The sequence below is a fragment of the Pteropus medius genome, unplaced genomic scaffold, assembly GCF_902729225.1.
Source record: "Pteropus medius unplaced genomic scaffold, Ma_sr-lr_union100, whole genome shotgun sequence".
In the NCBI taxonomy this organism is placed as follows: Eukaryota; Metazoa; Chordata; class Mammalia; order Chiroptera; family Pteropodidae; genus Pteropus; species Pteropus medius.
In genome coordinates, this window is record NW_024351729.1 from 19,971,254 (window position 1) to 19,994,052 (window position 22,799).

The window sequence follows — 22,799 nt, forward strand, 5'->3', positions numbered from 1 at the left end:
TTCCAGGGAAGCAAAGAATGCAGCTGATTCTCCAAAATTTAGAAGCTTTTGCAAAATGTTTTGAAATGCAATGTCTATTTGTCCTACCATTCAAATTTCCTAATGATGTTTTTCTGAAGCTAGTATTAAAATCATCTTTTATTTGGGGGCACATATTGCAAAGGACATATTTTGAATTACAAAAAAAGCTGGTGCAGAATTTAAAACATCACATAGAACTAGGCTATAAAAGAATGTGCTCAGTATCCAAGTGATCAAGAATTGTCTTTATTTTCATTTATACTGATAAATATTTTATAATATTTTGTGATCCTATTGTGATTGAACTACTAACAATAATATTACGACATTGATAACTTGAAAATAAAAAATAATTAAATGTTTTATCATTATTTCATCAGATCTTGTATTGCTACTGGCAACAAAGAACTATCTATGATCTTGTAGAGAAATATAGAGACCCAAGGCAGGAGGCCCCAAAATATCTCACAATGGTATATTAATTACTGTGAATTAAAGTTACTTGATGAACAGCTGGTACAATAAGGGCTGCCCTTCTTGCTCCAGGGGGCTGAGAGAGGCACCCTCATTGCTAGAGTTAAGGAATCCAAAGCCAAAGAGCTTATATAAACAAACCATGTTACTCCTTTACTAATTTACTACCCAAGCTCAAACTTTGTTTAGCTTCCTCACTAACAAGCACGCATTTCTTCACAAATCCATTGTTTTTTGTCTAAAAAGTATAAAAAGCTGGCTGGTTCTTGATTTCAAAGAGCCATCATCTATGATCTCTCATGCATACATATTAATTGGTTTTTCTCCTATTAATCTGGTTTTGTGTCAATTTTATTATTAGTCTAGTCATAAGAACTCCAGAAAGGTGGCGGGGTGTGGGGGGGAGGGCGAAATGTCCCCCTTTCCAACAGAAACTAAAAGAAGAATATTACATCTAGAATTGTAACTCCTAGAGATAATCACTGTTTACAATTATAGGGCTCAGCAAACTATAGCCCAGGGACTAAATTCAGCTTTGCCCATTCATTTACATTTTGTGGGGGACTGTTTTTACACTACAACTGAACTGAATGGTTACAACTAAAACCACATGGCTCACAAAATCTAAAATGTTTACTACCTGGCCCTTTACAGAAAAGTTTGCTGACTTTCAGGGGTTTTTTTTTTCTTAATTTAGAGATATAATTCGCAATAATGAGAGGATGATGTCACACATATTCTTAATAGCTTACTTTCTTCCCACCTATACTAATAGTGGATGTCCTTCCAAGTCATTAAATATTATCTTGCATTATTTTCTACGGTTGCATAGCATCTATTGTCTTGATATAACAAAACTTATTTAGGTTGTTTCCTTTTATTTTTTTAGGTAATAAAATCTCTTTCGGTCGAACCCTTTCCTCTTATGTATAACTATTTCCTTAGTTTGAAACAAGTTAGATTCATTTTCTAATACTTAGGACAGATTTCTAATTGTAGAATTATTAGATCAAAACTGGACATTCAAAGTTTTAAGATTTGGTAAGTTGTGCAAAGCTGCTCTATGAAAAGGTTTTCTCTATGTATATTCCAACCTTGCTATGAACTTTAAATGTAAAGGAATGTATATTTTCCAGGTAAAAATTCCCCAAAGTTTCTTCCAGAATGTTAGGAATAAATATTCTTTAATATATGTCTTTATAAAGTCCCTTGAGAGAGAAAAGCAGATAAAATTGATATTCTTCTATTAGATATCAAATTTTAATCACAGACCTACATTTTAAAAGTAGGTGCTTTGTGGAAATATATTATACTGGCTATGTCAAAAAAAGTAGTTACAGTAAGTAATATTTCTAAGCCTCAGTTTTTGCAACTACAAAATGAGATAATACGAGCTCTTCCACTAAGATTATTGTAATAGTCAAAATAATCAAGTAACATATTCATAAGAAGGAAATATAAAATTCTATAAAATGCAGTGACTATCTTAGAAGTAGGAACTGATGGTTTAAATTATTTCAACAAGTTTCTATTTACTGGACTTTATTCTTAGATAGTGAAATTTAATTGATACCAAGATTTTTTTTCCTTTTTTTTTTTTAAGAAAAAAAGCAAAGATATAACTGAATGGGGGAAAGGGGAACAGTAGAAGTGAGATGAATTCCCCCTACCTCTGTTTCTCTTCAGAGGAAAATTTCTATGCTACAAGGATACTTGATAATTCTTCCCTGTGGGAAAATGCATAAGAGTTGCAGGGCCTGGAGATGGACTTTAAGGGGCAGCTGTGGTATCTTCTGCCCACTACCTACCCTTCCTTTCTTCATCAAGACACTGGACTTGCTTGATTGTTCTGCTACCTCACTGCTCACTCCTTTTCTGTCCCCTTTGCTGGTTCCTCTTTGGTTTGTTTTCTTAACCCTGCAGTACCAGAAATAGGTCCTTGGTGCTTCATTCCCCAGTGACATCCAGTCACATGCTTATAACACTGATGATCTTACACCTAGTCCAGGCCAGGTTCCTCTCCTGAACTCCAAACTACCGTATCTCACCACCCAATCAACTTCTCCACTCCAGGTCTAATTGCATCTTAAAGCTGATACACTTCCATCTGAACTCCCAGTCTGCCCCACTCAACCTACCAACCTGCTCCACTTTATTCACCTTCTTTGTTGATGGAAACTTTATCCTTCCAGTTGCTCAGGTGCAAACGTTGGAAGACTTACCTTTTCTCTTTCTCTCACATCATATGTTCAGTCATCAGGAATCTGGGCTGGCTCCACCTTGAAAGAGTATCCAGATGCAGACCACTTCTGACCCCTCCATTACCACTGCCCTGGTCTGAGCATCATAATCCATGTTCCCTTTTTTTTAAAGTTAGATAATTCAAAGAAAACACATATACATGTTTTTCATATTCCTACTAGCTCAAAATAATCACTATTCACATTTTGATGTATATTCTTTTAGATTTTTCCCTATAAATATATGTGCTTCATGAGAATGGTGTGGCCGTTCATTACTTTTGATCTGCATTGCTATAATTATCACCTATTTGCCTTGCTTTTACACTTACTTCTCCCCACCAATCTCACACACAGACTATTCTCCGCATGGCAGCCAGAATGATCCTGTTATAATTTTTGCCTTGATCATGTCTTTTCACTCTGCGGCCACCAATTTCACTCAGAATCAAAGTCAAAGTCTTTACAACAGTCCCCAGAGTCTTACCAGAGGCTGCCATACATCTCACCTCTCTGATCAACTTGTATTTTCCCCTTCATTCACTCCAGCCCAACTCCTTTGTGACTCTCAATAAACCAGTTACCCTCTGGCATCAGGGCCTGATTTTTTTTTTAGCTATCCTGTCTGCCTCCTTCCAGATAGTCATGGGACCAGCTCCTTCACCTCCTTCTCAAGAAGGCTCACCTTCTTAAAATTGCAACTTTCACCCCCGATTCCATCTTCCTTATTCTGCTGTTTGTTACTTTTCTATAGCACTTAGCATCTCCTAACAAATGATGCAATTTATTTATTTACTATGTCCATTGTTTAATATGTGTGTCCTTCCCCCATCCCACTCCCATAGAATGTAAGCCCCATTTGAATGGGGATCTTTGTTTTGTTCAGTAGATTAAATGACTTAAATAGTTATATACTCACTAGATGTTCCTGTGACTGTACCAAAATAATAGTTAAAACAGAACTAAAGATTTAGGGGGGAAATGTAGAATAAAATAAAGAAAATGGGTTAAGTGACATTTTTTAAAGACTCCATGCTACAGGTTAATTCAATATCGAAAAGAAATTTACTCAAAAACCATAAGAAATGGAATGGATAAATAAGGAAAAAAGATTTCTAGCTGACTAGAAATCACAAAACCTCCAGAGAATTCTCTACTCTGCCCTGATTACGTAAAGGGCACTCAAGGTCACAAGTAGTTCGCAGCATGAAACTCTTTAGAAACATTCATTTTCCCAGCCCATAAAGTGGGAATAACCCTATGTTACTTTCTGACCTCAAGGAATTATTATCAGGCTTGTAGGCAAACGTTCTCATTAATTGTAAAGTGCTTTATAAACATGTTATTTTAATGTTTTTGTGTTAAAATAATTGCTTAGGTTGCTTTTTCTGGGCTCTTAATTGGCAATTGGCAGTTAGCACATCAAAGCCCTCCAGGAATTTTCTTTTAGGAAAAGAAATGTTGATCCCTGCCTGCCTTAGCCCCCTCAGTAGACAGACAGAAAAGCAAATGGGGTTATGGGCAGGGTCTATGTTGAAGTTACTGCTGTCTGCCAGTCCCAGCAGCCCAGCTTTCAAGATGCAAAATGCCCACGACCTTCTTCATTGACAAAAGAAAGACATGGAATGTTCCTGAAGAGTGAATGCGTTAGGGTTGCATAAATGATGACAAAGCATTTCTAATAAAGTCTTAAGTGAAGAGGAGGTTTTGTCTATGTAAACTTCTAAAACATATTATCTATTTTTATTAATAAAGAAATCAATTAATTGACCAGCAATCGGTGTCTTACAGATTCAGCAATGACTAGACAAGTAGCCAGAATCTAGCTGTAGCGTCCTTTATTTATTTAAAGCCTTCCTTTCAGGCCTGCTTTAAGTTTGTTTTATGAGACTGATAACATTAAAATAGCTTGAACATGAAAGTTTTAGAACATATTAGAACCTCGATGTAGAAATCTGTAAACAGAGATAAGTAAATATGTGATGATCTTGAAAGCAACTCCTCTGTCGTTTGTATTTCTTTGCTCCGAGGTGCCGTCTCTGTTTTCAGTTGTGTTAGTGTCCTCTAGTGGTCAGAGCAGTATTAGCAGTTTTATTAACTATTTCCCTGTCTTCAAAATGCACCTCACTGATTTCCCAAAAGAAAAAAAAAAAAAAAAAAAATCAGCTCAGCAAATAGAATCATCATTTTTTAAATACTGCTCAGAATAGAAGAACATATAGGAAAAATTAATCACATGTCACTATGAGAAAAAATGCTCTGTATATTAATGGAATCTCAAAATTTTGACGAAAGATTTCTGAGGTGGAAGATGGAGTTGAGAACACTGCGAAGGCTATGGACCTACTTCTCAGAAGAGTTTCATGCACCTATAGTTTCAGGAGTTTGTGTAGCATCTGAAAACTTTGCACTCCAATTTAAAGGCGTAAGGTTTATCTAGCTCTATCCATGTCCTAGGTTCCCCAGGTCAAAAATCCTATCTGAAATGTTGAGTTTAAATTTCAGATTGGAAAATAAAAAATTTCAGATTGGAGATATATATATATATATATAAATTGTACACCTGAAACTTACTGGATTTCATCAACCAATGTCATCATAATAAAAAAATAAATAATAAATAATATAAATAAATAAATTTCAAATTGAAGAAAGATCTATACGGTATGACAGTATGCAAAATAACGCTATATAGTTTCTACGTACACATAGTAAAAAAACTATGATGAACGTTGATTGATTTCATGGTAATGGTTACCTCTCAGAACAAGGGAGGGTATTGGGGTGGGGGAAAAAATAAACGTGGCCACAGTTATATCTGTGGTATATCATTTCTTTAGAAACTATTAAAGTATAAGTGGCATAATATTATTTTAATAAAGCTTGGTAGTAGATACATAGATCATGGATTTTCATAATTTTATTTTCTATTCTTTTCTATATAGTTGATGTACTTCCTAATTTTAAAAAGTTAAATTAAAAGAGTAAAATTATTATATTTTAATGATAAATGATCTAATTTCATTGCCATGTAGAAAAGGTTAACTTTCAAAAACATGCAAATGTAAGTTCATATTCTGAGAAACAAATTTAATTCTACACTGCATAAAATCACCTGAGCTTATTTTAAAATATAAGCTAAAATATTAATATTAAAAAGGAAACCATTGTTCTCTTCACAGAGTCCCTAAGTAGTAAAGCCTTTATTTTTATGCTTATAATTTGATTTCTTGATAGAGGAAGAAAAAGGGGAAATTCTTCTGAAACTAATGTTACTTTGGAACAAAACTTATTATCAATCTATATTCATCCTACTATAAAATATAATGAGAGTTTAGACAAGATGTTATTTCTTTGGGGATTTTGTATATAACAAAGTCAGCATGAAGCCAACTATGCCATTGCCTGGGAGTCTGAACTTAATAGCTGACTAATTGATTGATGCTTGTAGCTGCACTGCTGCATAGCATCCCAGAACATTCAGATGCTACGATCAGATACATCTCATCACAATGCAAACAGCAGAGTCTTATGCCTCCCTTGATTTAAATGGAATGCTGGAGGAATGAGGCAGCACAGGCAACATGGAAGGCTGGTAGGGAAGAGCATCAGCTCTCGTTCACCTACCAGTTAATAGAGCTGACAGGTCCTAGACATGCCTGGGGAAATAAACCATGACCATAGCATTAATCGTCTATTAGACAAATACGTCAGTGACCTCTGGGGTCAGATCTAAGTTCCAGTCCTCCCTTCCCTCTATTTTTAAGAAAAAATTTTAAGAGATCTTTGTTGGGCGATAGTATTGAGGCAGGTAGAATAATTTTCAGTGTTATGGTTAGGTAAAGGCACAAAACCTTACCTTTCTCTGGCAATGTTCTCCAGCTGGGTTTGGTTTCTGAGAGGTCCTGTCCTGACTTACCTATTAAAATGACTTCCCCACCAGCTGCTTCTCTGGAAAGATAGCTAAGCCCTGCCTTCTATCTACTCATTAACTCCTTCAACTGCCTCTTCTCAGCACCCCAACTTCCTGTCTTAGGAAAGGAAGACCTGATCCAGCGCAGAGCACTAGGCCACTTCAGTCTAGATCTTGGCTGGGGGTGGGAAGAATCATCTGACTCACTTCCTTTATTTCCTTTGGGTTTATCTTCCTTTTTGCCACTAAAGTGAGAAGATCTGGAGGAACTTTAAGTTAGGCCTTTGGCAAAAGACTAATAGGAATGTTCTCAGTTTTATGTAGCTCAGGACTCTTCCTCAGGTCTAAGAATTCCACATAGAATGTTAGAACCAAACCCAAATCATAATAAATGGTATTCATGGGCCTGGCCTCATCTTCAGTGCATGTATCTCCCTTGGGGACTCTAGTAGAAGTGGCTGTGATCACAATAGGTAGCTGTTTAGAGATTTGGTATCTTGAGTCCTGGCTTCATATCAACTCAGAAATGACTGACATACACTCTTAGAACAGTCTTGAATGGTGTGAGGGAAAAGAAAAGATTAGGCAAAATGAAGATGGAGATGTCCTGTATGCTACCGCTCTCTTAAAGTGTGGACCCATCAGTGTGGCTTCCCCAAATAGATGACATTTCTGAAGCACCTAAATTACATCTCTGAATATTGGGATATTTTGAGTGACTTCTTACCTTGTTTACATTTAAGCTACCTTTCAAAGCAAGTGCCATCCATCCTAAATGATTTACTTCAAGATCAATCTTGTCTTTAAAATATTCCTGCAGACAACTGGTGGTAAATATCAATGTAATAAGTAAATATTCCACATTAGACCAGAAGGATCAGCTATTTCACCATCAAATAAAAATAAAACAAATAATCTTATCTCACTCATTTTGAATGAGATTCACCCTAGAATTTCCTTCTCATGAGGCAAAGCTTGACATGTAACTACTCACACATTTCATTTTCAAATGTAAATGAACATCTGCAGTGTGAGAGTTAATTCTTAGTCCAAAATAAATGGAATAATATGGGGGAAAATAACTCCTAATTTGAATACACTGAGTATCTTTAAAGTTACTTGTGGCACTATATCTGTCAAGTAGATCATTCATAGCCAAGTAGGGCTTCAGAGTCAATGTGGTATCAGGACCTTAAACATGTTAATGATCTGTGGCAACACGGATCATGCACTGGACTTCTAGAATTACCCTTAGAGAAATTCAAAAGTTTTCAGCACCAATCCTACCAATGTGTTACATTTTATTTTGTTCAGAGAAAGCTAGATTAGTGAAAAGAGCCTGGTCTCTGAGCGCAGGCAGACCTGAATTTGAATCCTAGCTTTTCCAGTCACTGACTTTGTAATCTTGCTCAGGGCCTGGCCCATAGTAAATAATCAACAAATCCTCATTTTTGTTTCCTCTGAAACAAGTCTGTATTGGTTTCATGTTATGGCTGTAACAAATTACCATAGGCTTAGTGGCTTAAAAAATACAAATTTTTTATCTTATAATTCTGGACATCAGAAGTTCTAAAATCAAGGTGTTAGCAAGCCTGTGTTTCACCTGGAGGCTCTAGAGGTGAATCTGTTCCCTGGCCAGGTCATTACCCAACTAGTATGGTATATTGAATATCAGATAATAAAAAGAAAAATCTCTGGTTCTCATGGCAAAATTGTCTCTGCATTTCATATGCATTTCAAATACAAATGGCCATATGATTCTTCGAGAGTGGCCCTTTTCAAACTTTTTGGTCTCAGAACCCTTTTATACTCTGAAATAATTACTGAAGACTCTGAACAACTATAGTTTATGGAATAAATATCTAGAGGTATTTGTCATGTTTAAAATTAAGACTTGAATTGCAAAAAATACACAGAGAACAATGATGTCATCACATATCATAGAGCTGCTGGAAACTGCTTGTGAGAAAATGAGAGTGAAAAAAGCAAATAACTTCTTAGTATTATTATGAAAAAAAAATTTGACCTGGGGCACCCCCTTAAAAAGGCTTAGGGGGTCCCTGGGCCACTTTTTAAAGACGACTGTCTTAGAACATATCACTTGATGAATGCCAAGATCAATGGCTTGATTTCAGAAGGAATAAGCAGATATAGTCAAAAGTTTGTCCCTGTCACAGCTGAAGAAGTACAGCATATTAAGTTCAAAAAAGATGAACCCAAATAGCTGACAAACTTATAGACATTTTCAGATTGAGTTCAATAACATTAAAGTAAATAAATACTTGAAAAATGAATACAATTTTCATGTAGTCATACCTTTCTGTCCTCTGGGGGATCTTTAGGCCAATGAATCATGGGAAAGAAGCAGCAATAGCTACAGAAATGTCAATTCCCCATCTCTTGAAGCAATTGCCATGCTTACTGTGCCAAGAACAGCATGGCGGCTAATGTTGCCTACCTCCAATAGAAAAGACCAAGCAAGTGGACCCCACCTGTGAAGACTGTGGGCTGCATCCATTCCTCTGGGTGTTAGAATTAACCAATGAGGAAACGAGAAGCTTTGAAATGCTGAATAAATTCTAAATCCTGAGCTGACCTTAAGAATCACTGTTTCAAATTGGAAGAAAATTAAGTGAATTAATTAGATTAAGTTGTCTATACAAGCCATAGCAAGGGACTCAGTGTCAGCAATTATATTGGGTTCTAACAAAATTTTTAAAACTTTATTGTTGTGAATGTGACTGTCATAGACAATGCAGGGACTATTAACTATTTTATCACATAGGTGCAAAACACTCAGAAATATTTTCCCCTGGTTGAGCAGAGTATACTGTTCATGAGGTCCCAACATTGGTTGGAGTGTTTACGTGAAACTACAGCCATCTGAACCTTGGGAACACGTGCCTCATAGTTTATAAATACCAGGATGATATCAAGACAGTACAAGTGATAGATCTTGGTGCCACACTGATATAATTATAGTCTGCAGTCCACAACAGGAGGTGTAGGTGAGGATAATGAAGTCAGCTTCATTCCAGTCTCTAATCGGATTCCCAGCCCAAGCCACACAGCAGCGAAGGGCTTGGAGGTGAGCAGAGGAACCCACAGCAGCACCAAGTGTGGTCCATACACCACTGCATATCTGAGAATTGTTTGTTATTGGCTCATGGCAAGATGAGTACAGAAATTGAGAGTAATTTAAAACTTTTAGATTTAAAACTTTTAGAAAAATTAGACAATAATTGTATGTCTGTTGAAACAAATATTGAAAAATATATTTCTATTTTGTATATCTTTATTGTCACTTTTGCATTGTTCTAATACTTCAATTTTATTGCCTTTTTAAAAGATACTGGTCTGAAACAAATTGGTGTTGGTGGGGAGGGGTCTGGTCCATCATCAAAGGTGATTTGTAAAGCTCATCAAGATGTCAAGTTCTATTGATTAAAATCTAATAAGCAATCTTTTTATGCAGAAGTACTGATTACATGTAGATGTGGTCATTTTTCAAGTTTTTCTCCAGTTTGATTAATTTCACTAAAGCACTAAAGTCCAAATTTAATGTCAAGATTTACATTTGACAACCTAAATAGTAAACTAGCAATCATTATGCTCATCAGATATATCTATTTAATATCATTTTTTTGCCTGGTTCAATGGTTTATGGGTTTCCATGAAGCAACGCTGTTTAATTAAATGCCAGCAGCACACTTGTTTTATGTGATGCTACATTCCATAGGCAATAATAAAAATGCTATCAAAAGTTAAAAGAAATGACTCTAGATGAATGAAACACTATTTAATAGAGAATATGTATCAGAAGACTTAATTTTACAAAAGCAATTTTCTCCTTTGGGTTTCTCCTATCTTTATAGTTCTGTGCAAAATTTTAACATCCAGTAGAAATCTCATAGTGTTATTACTAAAGCTCACAGTTGAAAATGCTTGTTTACCAGTGTTTATCTTGCCAAATAGATAAACATTAAGGTGCTCTGTAATGGGTTTTTGTTTCGAGTTTATCCATTGATTTGTAAAATTCAGAGTGAGCAGATCCCCTGTGTTAGGCTTTTAAATTTGCAAGCACTGGAGTTCAATCAATTCCAATTGTTGGAGTGGGACCAACATCCTTAGGTGAAAGAAAACATTACTTGATAACTCCTTTTATCTTTTTTAAGCTGAGAAAAGCAGCCATTTCATTCAGATGCCAACCTCCCAATGAGAAACACACATTTTCTGCTTTATCTCCAACATAAGGCAGAAGGAAGAAGAGAATACGGCAAGTAGAAGAATATTACATTGTGTCTGAACATCTGATAGTCATACACATCAGAAATAGGTCTCAAATTGAATGGTTTGCACCTTTTAATGAATACAGAAGTTATTGAATAGACTTAATCATTTAATCATAGAAACCAAGTCTTATATTTCTTCTCTAATATTGAAACTATTAAGAATTTTATTACCTTTTTCCTGATTATAAAGGTAATACACGTTCATTACAGGAATGTATAATAAGAAAGCAAAGAGACTATCATCCATAGTCTTAACACATGTAGAGATAAATGTTATTAATACTTGTTTTTGCTACTTTCCCCTTTTTTCCTATGGATATTCATATATTTTTTTAAATAGCTGATATCATTATGTGTATATCATATCAGTGTGTATTTTATTCTCTAAAATATAAACATTTTTCTAAAAGCAAAAAAAATGTATTTGGGTGCATAATTTCCAACAAAATATAAATTGAAATTATAATACACATGAGCATTCCCCTATTGCTGAACACATTTTTTTACAGAGGTTATTGGTTTCAGACTTGGTTAAGTTTCTGACTGGTTCTGTTGTTTATTAGCTATGTGACCTTAATCACATTACTTAATCTCTCCCTATCTCTCTCTCTCTCTCTCTCTCTCTCTCTCTCTCTCTCTCTCTCTCTCTCTCTCTCTCTCTCTCTCAACAGCAGTTTTCTATCTATAAAAGTTAGGATAATGACACAAGCTACTGTATAGGGTTGCAATAGTAAACAAGATAATGCATACAAAAGAGCTAACAACCACAGTGCCTAGCTTTTCTCAGTAAATGTTAATTATTTTGATACTGTGATGAACATCTTAAGTCATACAGCTTTGGTCCAGCCCTTTTATTTAATTTAGACATATGCCAAGAAGACTAGAAATAGGATAGAAGAGTATATTTTAAAGAGTGCTTTTCAACTTTGAGCACAACCAAGAGAAACTATTGGATAGTGACTAGACTTTGTCATAATATGTTAGATTACCGTAAGCCACCTGGTAAAACAACATTGAAAACTTAATGGATTAAAATACTGCAAGAACAAGAATGTTTTATGAATGCTTACTCTACTTGTAATTATTTATATATTCCTCAAGTGAGAGTTAAAAATGGAAAGATCACTATTTGGTTCACTCAGTGAAAAATATTAAAAAGAGATGATAGATTATACAGATGGATGGATCGATAGATGATAGATAGATAGATAGATAGATAGATAGATAGATAGATAGATAGATAAGCAAGCATATAACACTTGTATCATATCTTCCAAGGAATATAATGTTTAGCATGCAATAGTTCTGACCTGCCTAGGCTTGCTCTCTGCCTTAACCTTCTCTCTTCTCTTTTGTTCATCTCTTACCCCATGAATAACCTAATAGCTGCTGATTGATGATCTTCTACATGGATATTGACATTACTGCAAAATACTTTCATACATACAAACTCTGTTTGTTCCATAGATGTAAAAGAGGGGGGAAAAAAGGGAGAGAAAAGCCCAAGACATGTTCAAATATGCTAGGGACTGAATTGTGTCTCCTCCCCAAATTCATATGTTGAAGCTCCAACCGTCAATATGACTATATTTGGAGATAAGGTTTTTAGGAGGTAACTAAGATTATGAGGTCAAAATGGCAGGTCTAATCCAATATGATTGGTGGCATTATAAGAAAAGAAAGAGAGAAAGAGAGGAGGGAGAGAGATGTCACTCTCCATTTAGATGTACCAAGGAAAAGCCATGTGAAGACAAGCAAAAGGCTACTGTCTACAAGTCAGGAAGAGAGCCCCTTCCTAGAACCCAATCATGTTGGCACCCTCACTCGGACTCCAATCTCCAGATTTCACAAATTTATTTGTGAAAAAATAAATTTCTGATGTTTAAGCCAGCCAATGTCCTGTATTTTGTTATGGCGATCTGAACAGACTAATACAATGTGTACAATCATTTTCTTTAAATTTATGACTTTTGAAGCTTTAATAGGTATTCTTATAAGTATATGCAAGAAAGGTACCTTTTATACTGAAAGGAGTAAAACCCATTTACCCCCATAATCTCTAAAACCTATAAAACAAATAGAAATTAGTTACCCTGATATAAATTTATTATATTTATCATAAAAATATACTTGTATGAAGTAAGCACATTTTTCCCTCTACTTTATTTACATTTTAAAAAGCTCGGGCAATTGAGTTTGTAAGAACAACTGCAGCAGCCAACCTCCAAGATGGTCCTTGTGTAGCGACATCAAATAAGGCTACCCTGTGCGGCCAATAGGATACTGAGGAAAGGATGATGTGTGACTCCCAAAGCCAGGTCATTGAATACATTGCAGCTTCTGTCTTTCTCTCTCTTGGATCATTCACTCTAGTGGAAGCCAACCATCACATTGTGAAGAAACTCAAGCAGCCTGATGAAAAGAGCCATGTTGTAAGGATCTGAGGCCTCCTGCCACCACCTAGCATCTACTCACAAGCCACGTGATTGAGCCAACTTGAAGTAAGACCTCCAGCTGATATTTTGACTATAACCTCACAAGAGACTCTGAGCCAGAACTGCCTAACTAACCCGTGTTGGTTACCCCTGATTCTTGACCTATAGATATAATAAACATTTAGTGTTACAGTACTAAGTTTTGGAATAATTTATTGACATATGTGCAGTGATAAATAGATAATACAATAATTATAGGTAGTGCACTTATAGCATTATTGTTATAAGAGTACTCATTTAGTTCATATTGACCTAGTAAAATTTTACTTTATGATGTGTAAGAAAAATTTACCATAACAGCTATAAAAGTTAATTTTGGGGTCAGGTAGAGAAATTTAAAATCTAGCACTTCATGGGCACATGCAAAAAGATATTCAAGTGGTCTGTAGGTGTATAAAAGGGTACTCAACCACACGAGTCACCAGGATAACTCAAATTAAGACCACAGTGAGATACAACTACTCACCTGCCAGAGGACTATTATTAAACGAACCAACTGGAACTCTCATACATTGCTTAAGACTATACAGTCACTTTGGTAAACTATTTGGCAGTGCAGTATGTACCAAAACTGAACTTTTGCATGCTCTATGAACTAACTGTTCCATTTCCAATAACAAACCAAACAGAAAGGTATACACATGTGCACCAAAATATGTGTACAAAAGTGTTCATTGCCAACACCAGGAACAATCCACATGTCCAATTGCAGTAGAATGGGTAAACTGGGATGTACTCGTACAGCTAAATACTATACAGTAATAAGAAATAAACAAATTACAATGTACCCAACAACAAGAATCACATGTATAATATTTGGTGAAAGAAGCCAGTTATTTAAAGCAAAAACAAAAGAGTGTGGCTATGTAGTTTCGTTTACATAAAGTTCAAAAACATGCAAAACTAATATATGGTGATAAAAGTCAAGATAATGGTTAGCTTTGGAGAGTATGTAGTGACTGGGAAAAAATAGATGGTGGGGAGTTTGGGATGCTGATAATGATCTAGTCCCTGGTATGTCTGGTGGTTAAATGGGCGTGCCTTCTTAGTAGAATTCATGAAGCTGTATATCTATGATTAGGGCACTTTTTTGTATGTATGCTATTCCTAGATAAAAAGTTTACTAAATAAATATCCAACGTGGTAATGTATCAACACTAATTTTCTACTTCCATGGTTTAATTAAACAGAATATGACATGTGTCTGTCATTCTCAAGTGGCTTAGAGGAAAAAAACAAAACCATATAATTCATATATAGTCTCTGTAGCGTCGCGTGTGTGTGTGTGTGTGTGTGTGTGTGTGTGAATCAATGTGAGGCAAATACAGTTTTAAAAAGTTAACAGTTGGGGAGTCTGAGTGAAAGGTATGTGAGTGTTATTTGTGTTATTGTAATTTTTTGTGAATTTGGAATTATTTCAAGATAATAAATTTAAAAATATATTTAAAACTTATCTAACAGTTCTAGTTACATGTGTAAATGGTGAATTTCTCTAAGTCTCAGAAGGTTCTATTGTTATGTGAGGATATTAATATCTACTTTTCAAAGCTGTTATAATGATTTGAGAAAATAGTAGAAATAATAAGTAACCGTTATACTTCTTACACTAAGAAACACACCTAGAGTGAGCCAGAATTTTACTCTAGAACTTAGTCTCATCTGGCACACAAATCAATTGAACAAATAACACAGTGACTGTCATATAGCAGATGCCATTAATGGTTCCTATAATGATAATGACAATGATGCTTGTATTGGTTTGCTATAGCTGCCATGACAAAGTACCACACATTGAGAGGCTTTAAACCTCAGAAATGTGTTACCCGATAGTTCTAGAGGCTAGAAGTCCAAAATCAAGGTGTTGGAAAGGCCAGAAGAAGATCCTTCCTTGTTTTTTCTACTTCATAGTAGTCCTAGGCATTCCTTGGCTTGTGATAGCAAACCCATTCTATCTCCATCTTCATACGGCCGTCTTCCCTCCATGTGTGTCTGTCTCTTGTCTCTTATTATAAGGATGCCAGCCATACTGGATTAAGGTCTTCTTTGATTCAGTATGACCTCATTTTAACTTGATTACATCTATAAAGATTTTATTTCAAAATTAGTTCATATTCACAGGTACTGAGGGTTAGGACTTCGGTGTGTATTTTGAGGGAACATAATTTAGCCCATAACAATACTTAAGAACTTTCTGCTATGTTCTTGCCAAGCAGTACATTTAACTAGAAGTCCCTTGCTGATTACTGGAAAGAGGAGATGATACCTGTGCATGAGGAAAAGAAACCCTATCATGGCTCTTCTTCTGCTTATAGAAATGTTCCATTTTGCTCTCGGAAATGTGGTAATTTCAAAGGTTACCCAGTTCCTTCTGTATTAAAGGGTACAGAACAAAAGCAGATGGTCAAGAGTACTTGAATGAATAAGGCATAGTTTCAAAGAAACTGTGCTAAAGGGTATTGATTATTATTCACGGTAATAAATGTTAAGTTTTTCATGTGTATATTAGCAGGGGCCCTGGCAAATTGTCATATTTAGCTAAAGGTTTCTCTTCTTTTTTAAAAAGTACTTTTCTTTGTCTTTGAGAAATATGTGTATCTGCGTGTATATTAAATTTGATAATTAGAGGCTTACAAGAGAGTATATCTTTATTTAACATTGGAGGAGGGCTGGGAAAGAGGGACTGGAGAAGGAGGTTTGACTTGGAGAACCATGCCCACCTTAGACTGTCATGCTGAAACTCCCAGGGATGATGTTCTAGCTTGAATAACTCAGATATTCAGAAATGGCGTGGATTATTGATGGCTAGAGATTATGTGGGAGAGGAAGCTCAGATACATTCTTGTGAAGAGAGAAGTGGGTTTCTCAACAGAGAATTAGAGGTTCATATAGTGTAGTTATGAATAAGAGAGCAACCTCTGAGAAATGTGGAATCAAGGGCAGGAGATGGAGTTGTGTCCACAAAGGAAATCCTTTACAAAAGTTCTAGCCTTTGGGAGCTTTTTCTTGGGCAATGGGAATAATGACATGCAGCATACAGTTTAAGATTTTTCTCTATGTCACTATTCTCTTTACTCCCAAGAAAATAAGTGAGTCAGATGCATCTGTACAGCCTAGTGTGGAAAGGTATAAAATTAAGAGATGAAGTAATAAAGAGAAGCATAGCCAGTTTCTCATTTATCCTTCTGCATCCAATCATGGGAGGCCTATTGTCTAGAATATGTAAGCATTGCTAGTATCAAAATGAATAGTGATCAGTCCCAGAGCAGAACGACATGAGATGAAGGAGGACAGAAAGCCAAGAAAGGCAGCAGTCAAGAGGATTACTCAAGAGATGGCATAAGATAAACAAAATTTCTTAAATATTCTAGAGAAAAGTGATCTTGGCAGACCCATGGATAGGGAAAGGTAATATGATATTACATAATCATTGTGAAAGCATGCCTCCAAGTCCCCACTACTTCATCATTTACTATTTGTATCATATGCTCACATTTTTATAAGTTGTATTAAGAAAAATTACCAGAAATTTGGAGAAAAGATGATTCTGTTATCTTTTAATATCTCTACTCATTATGATCTTAGGTCTGTGAGGTTAGATGTTTAACTTATAAAAACTGATCAACTGCAAATGATTTCTGTCCTAAAAAAAAGCTAACCCTGAATGTTATGGTTTATTGCCATATAGGACATTAGCCAGATTTACATATTATCTAGTAATCTAAAATCAGAATTTCTTTTTATTTTTTTACTTATTATTTCTATTAGTCTCATATTCTTGTTTGCTCTGGTTTTTTTAACCTACTGGTTAAATAAAAGTTTGAACCACACTATCTATTTGTGTACAAATTATATTTATATTCTGAAATTATACATTAATACCTGCATATATTTGTAAAAAATCATATCAAAAGACATATGCTTTCAATTTTGAGCCCAGCTGGTTAGAGATAAAATGAGCAGGAGGGGAAGAACAAGAAAAGACATATCAGACATTTTAGGAAGTACATTTGTAGTTTGTAAAAGCAATAATATTATAATATTTTACATTTGACTACAGTGAATAAAGCTTCATAACTTTATTTTGGCTGGTAAGAAAATGTAGATGATAGCAATGATTTTCAGTTGGAGCATTTTCAATTTCAATTAGAAAATTTTATGTTCATTAAAAAGGGGGTTATGGATTCAAAAAGATTGCAAAACATTCCTTTAGGAAATGGTTCAGTACTGTAAAACGCATGCCTAGAAGTATGGTGCGCCACTGTTTATTATTCCCCTTATTTTTAAATGTTATAAATAAACCAAATGTTGTGCTTGTCGCAAATATACTTTAAGACTTTATCTTTGGTGTATCATAAATAATCATTTTGTAAGTTAATGTAATGTGTGACCAATTAGCTCAGCTTGTTAGTTACTATGCTAATGAGGCCAAGGCTTCAGATCTGATCCCTAAACGATGAAGCTAATCTTACAAACTCAAGCTGTATCATTAGTCACAAGAGAGATCTAATGATTAGTAAAAATCTAAATGGAGCAGTACAAATTCATCAGCCCCAAAATAACTCCAATTATACCCCCCAAATTTCACAGGTTGATAGCATTCTTTATCATTGTGCATGAGCTACAGAAACATGTCAGGCCTGGAGCTGACTATAGCCAATGATGTTTTTTAAAAAATAATGAAAGATAAGAACAATGTTGATCATAAAATGTCACAGAATGCTTTAGTTTTAATCATCCATTCACCAAAATATTAATAACTGACTTCTCTTGTATAGAAATACTGATTTTGCCCTATTAGTTATTATAAATTATAATTTTATCTGATGCTGAGCTACCCATGGCTTATATTTAACTCACTCTGACTTACTTGGCTTGTCCAGGGACTGTCGATTCCCTGTTATCAAAATAGTTTTATGGGTGTTAAAACCCCTGCAGTCCTTCTTCCTTTTCCACAGCCTTTTCATGGCTTTAAAAAAACAGACTGCCCTGGCAGTACCTAAGGACTCAGTCTTCCTTTTCCATTTGACAAAAACTGAGAGAGGGAGAGAGAGAGAGAGAGGGAGACAGAGAGAGAGAGAGAGAGAGAAATTCTTTCTTGAATAAATTCTTTCTTGAATATCATAAAATATTCTTACCTCCTTTCAGATATTTTTATTGATTGATTTCCTATACCAAATCCAACAGGATTCCATATCAAAAGCAGCAGGGTTCCCTAAAGGCTATTTGGTACTTGGTTTTTGCCAAAGTCTATTCTCTCTTAAAGAGAACTGTTTTTTTTCCAAGGACCATTTTACGTTCATTCAAATGAGAAAGGCTTCTCTCAGAGGCATCTCAGAGGTTAATTTTATTCCATTATTTTATTATGGAAGATGAAATAAGTTAATGAAATCATTTTCTCATTTATATATAAATTTTACAGTATATTAGATGGTATAAAGCTAAATAAAAAGAAAATTGTGCAAGAAAGGGATAGAAAGTATGGGAAGATATGAAGGGGATTTGCAAGGTGCTTGACTTAGGCAAGTGGTTGGATATGGATCCCATTGGCTGAGATATAAAGACTATGGGAGGTGTTCTTGGGAGATGGAAAAAACATGTTGATTCCCATTTGATTTTGATGGTCAAAACAGTTCAAATTTCTTGTCTTTGTTTATTTTCTCAAATCCTCCAGCAGTTTATGCTGCACAATTACCTTGAGGCTTTATGAGTCTCCTATGGCACACTCCCAATATAACCATCTGAGAACCTTTTTAGGATCCAACAGCCTTTCTGGAAACTATATACATACATTAAAAATAAAGTTTGTTTGTATCATAGAGCTGCATGCATGAGAGCAGACCTTAAATCCTAGAGTGACTTACCCACAGCCTTGATAACCAGAGAAGAAGAGTGAACTCAAAGTGCCCAGCCAGCAACATGCCTGTAAGTCTCTTTGTCCTCTTGGCCAATAGCAGTTTCAAATCCCCTTCCTTGTCACCCAAAACAGTTAAAAAATGACTTAAAAAGATAATTTAGGTGACACAAAGAAACTTTAACCCTTCATGAAGCAAATGGTCTTCCTTTGGAGAACTGCAAAATGGAGTGGAAGGCAAGGAGATTTTATAAGGTGAAGAATGAAGAACAAGGAAAAGACAAGTGGAAAATATCTTACTAGCTGGGGTTTCAGAGTCAACCCTGCTTGGTGGGGAGAAAGAACAAAGTAGTCCTCAAACATTATCAAAAGGTTCTTGGAAACTGTGACTTTAGACAAAATCTCAGATAATGAAACCAAGTTTACCAGAGGTTAATTGATGTAAATAAAAGTTAAGTTCCTATGGCATATTTCTGGTTCCAAAAACAGCACCAAACTTCTAAATAAAGACCCAAAATACTTCTAATACTCAACACTAAAATAAATGTGAGCCACACATACATTCTTGAAAGACTAATAAAAGCAAGTAAGATAATTTTTTTACAACACTCTTATTCTAGTTCAGGGTTGGGGTGTCAGGAGCCTCTCCTCGTAGCTCGGGGCGCAGGGTGGGACCACTTTCCCAGGATGCCTGTTCTGGGCCACTCACACCCTCTCAGACTGGGACAATGTAGATGCACTATTCACCTCACAGACACCTCTTTGGGATGTAAGAGGAAACTGGTGTCCCCGGAGAAAACACTTCTAGACAAAGGGGGAACATGCAAACTCCACACAGAGAGAGACCCTGCCGGAAATAAATTTTTTTTTCTCATCAACATTATAAATGACTGTGAAAAAAAAAACAATGTTATGGGAGGATCCCAGAGTTGGCTTGGCGTTGAAGGAATGGCTGACTGGATAGACTGCGTTTCCAGTCAAGTGGAGCCTTTACGGGGACACGAACATTACTTAAGTTTCGGTTTGCTGATGAGGCAACTCTGGCAGAAGCAGCTCCATTTAGGGCCTAGAAAGTTATTTCAACACAGTGTAACAAATTACTCCCCAAAATAGCAGCTTAACACAACAAACATGTATTACCTCACAGTTTCTGTGGATCCCAAATCCAGCAGTGGCTGACCTGGGTGCTTCTGGCTCAGGGTCTCATGAAGTTGTAGTCAGACTGTCGGCCAAGGCTGCAGCCTCTGAAGGCTGGACTGCTTCCGGAGAAGGAGACACTGCTTCAGTTCCCTGACACTTGGGCCTTTCCCAACATGGCCACTGACCTCTCTTGAGCTAGTAGTGATCCAAGACGCAGGAAAAGCAAGAGGGGCCAAGATGGAAGCTGTCCTATGACTTCTGCATAATTTATTTGTCACAGAGACCAACCCTGCTAGAGTGTGAAATGGGACCACACAAAGGTGAGAAGACCAAAAGGTGAGCATCATTATTAAGCAGAGTTTCACTATTATTTCCTTAAATAAAGATACCAGGAGAAAGGATTTTCTGCCCAGGTACGAACACCCATTTTGCATTTAATGTTGGCACTATCTTGGTCTTACTATGTGTCATTGGAAAGTTTTTCTTTTTGTCTGAAAACTACTTTCTTATTTTAATGTTCTTAGTGCCAGTCTAGTACAAGATACATAGTAGGTATTCTATAAATGTTAGTTGAATAAATAAACCTTTCAAATGACCTAATCCAAGTCCTTCATTTCAATATTAGCCCGTGGTTTCTCAGCCCTTCAAAAACCCTGGTTCCAAAGCAATCATATTTCCTTCACGTGGAAAATTATCTGGTCATCATTGGCAGGAAATACATGTAGGGCAAGAAAGAAGTGGTCCTTCATAAGGATACAGCATAAGGGTGGAGAATGCATCCACCTCCTTAGTGTTATTGAGTAATGTTGCAAAATATTTCCTCTTTTGACACTAGCCACCATTATTACCTGACCTGAAATTGGTCATTGCCTTCTTAAAAGGGAAAAATGCTTTTGAGAAGAGTAGGAGACCATAGGTTCTTCCTTAACTTTGTTAATGAATCAAGAATCTAGTGAACATCACTTTGAGATTTCAAGTGAGAACTGACCCTAAGGCAATGAGGTACAAGATAAATGCACTTTTGTATGAAAGAAGAAGAGGAAGAATTAGGAAGGCAAGACTAAGAATAAAAAACATGTCTTCAGCCATGCCACCCTGAACAAGCCCAATCCCATCTGATCTCAGAAGCTAAGCAGAATCAGGCCTGGTTAGTACTTGGATGGGAGACCATCTAGGAAGACCAGGTGCTGTAGGCATAAAAAAATATAAACAAACAAACAAACAAGCAAATAAATAAATAAATAATAAATAAGGGATTGTAAGCTGACAAGGTCCTTGCAATCTGTGAGGTCAACCAAGGGTTGTCTCGCCTAAAAATAAATAAATAAAAGTACTGATCACTGTACCATTTTCTTTAAAGGGTTATCAACACACACACACAAACATGAATATACACAAATGTATAAACTTGAATTATTTATGTAAGCTATTTCTTAAGTTTACAGCACACTTCCTTTTTTATATTTTAACTTTCTAAAATTGGAATACAACTTAAAGTTAATGTGGAGTGTTATATCTCTCCTCCTACTCAACAATAAATGACCTGATAGAAAATGAATGGTACACCCTAGAATTGAAACATTTAGTGGTTGCTCCTTTTAGGCTGAAACTCATACACCCAGGAGAGTGTCTTTGATCATTAGCTCTCTCAATATTTATTAAGCTGAGCACTGACTTTAGAGTGGAAAAACACAATTTCAACTCTACCACTTCCTACCACTGTGATCTTGAGCTTCTACAGGTCTTCACTTCTGCATCTGAAAAATGAGGGTATGAATAGAATATCCCTCATTATGTTATAATGCAAATGAGTGATAAGAGCAATTTATTCACTGGAAAGCATTGTGCAAATGTAGCTGATTGTCTTTGAAATTGATGTTGCTGCTGAGTACCCAAGAAATAACCTATGCTGCTCCCTAGTGGTAGTATGTCCTCCTGGGAACACTGTCCAGAAATAAATCATCTTTGCTTTCATTACTCTTTGAGGAGGTGTTTTTCTTTTGGTATATTTAATATTTTGTGCGGAACAACTGCATGAACTCATTGCATGAAGAAGATATAGAGAGAATAATCTAAGTAGAAAATGGTTTAAGTATTAGTCTGTGATTGAACTTCCTTGAACTTCTCTATTTCTCTGCCCTTATTAAACTTAAAAATCCTGAACGCACTCCTTTTATCTATTCCTATGCCCTTGCCCTTAACATCTTAGCAAGCATGAATTTGGGGTGGAAAAAGCGAGCACATAAATGAATTTGTGCCATGAGCACTTTGTTCATTCACATATATGTTCTATTACACATTTGTAATTGCAAATAATTCCTGAAATTCACAATTTATATCTGAATCTTGCTATATAAATAGTATTTGAAAAGT

General features: G+C 35.7%; 1 pseudogene; it reads left to right on the forward strand.

Annotated features, from left to right (window-relative positions):
• The first annotated feature begins 21,503 nt into the window (after positions 1-21,503).
• On the forward strand, positions 21,504-21,622 carry LOC120587818 (uncharacterized; annotated as a pseudogene).
• The last annotated feature ends 1,177 nt before the right edge of the window (positions 21,623-22,799 follow it).